The sequence below is a fragment of the Bison bison genome, unplaced genomic scaffold (genome assembly GCF_000754665.1).
Source record: "Bison bison bison isolate TAMUID 2011002044 unplaced genomic scaffold, Bison_UMD1.0 scf7180017864230, whole genome shotgun sequence".
Lineage (NCBI taxonomy): Eukaryota > Metazoa > Chordata > Mammalia > Artiodactyla > Bovidae > Bison > Bison bison.
In genome coordinates, this window is record NW_011494802.1 from 795,934 (window position 1) to 796,554 (window position 621).

At 42.5% G+C, this 621-nt stretch overlaps 1 protein-coding gene across 1 annotated transcript in view; it reads left to right on the top strand.

Annotated features, from left to right (window-relative positions):
- LOC104993044 (olfactory receptor 2S2-like) overlaps positions 1-621 on the top strand; it is a 16,477-nt gene that overhangs the window by 12,856 nt on the left and 3,000 nt on the right. The window lies entirely within an intron of this gene.

A 621-nucleotide genomic window follows, 5' to 3' on the forward strand; every position in this document is an offset into this window, starting at 1 on the left:
TTTAATGTTTGTAACCTTGGGCCCTTGAGTTAATTCTTTTCTTGTTATAGCCCACCACACCTTTGCCCTATAGGAATGCAACTTTATCTAATGCTTTCGGAGGGTGGCGCCTGACTTTAGAATAATCACCTTTAGAGAAAAGTAAGTTTTCTGAAGAAAGGGTCATAAAATGTTAACAGGCCTCCTGGCCAGAAGGTAATGTAAATCACCTAAACTTTTGCATATTATAAGTTTTCAGGAAGAAAGCCTGGCTTACTGCTGACTCTACCCCTTCTCCCATTATATTGTATGCACAACTTAAGGTATAAAAACTACTTTGGAAAATAAAGTGAGGGCCTTGTTCACTGAAGCTTGGTCTCCCCATGTCGTTCTTTCTCTCACCTTCTGGCTGAATTTCCATCTGGAAGGTGGAGGCTCGTCAACCCTACTAATTTTGCCTGGGATTCTAAGATCTGACCAGGGAGTCCTTAGTGTCTCCTCTCCTTCGGGAGAACGGGAGGATGCCTGCGGCCTAGGTAGGTGACACAAATTCCTTGTCTTGGAATTTTATTCGGTTTCCACGTAAACCAAGTTATTCAGCCTCTTTTCTCCACTGACTTTTCTCACTGAGCTATCCTTATT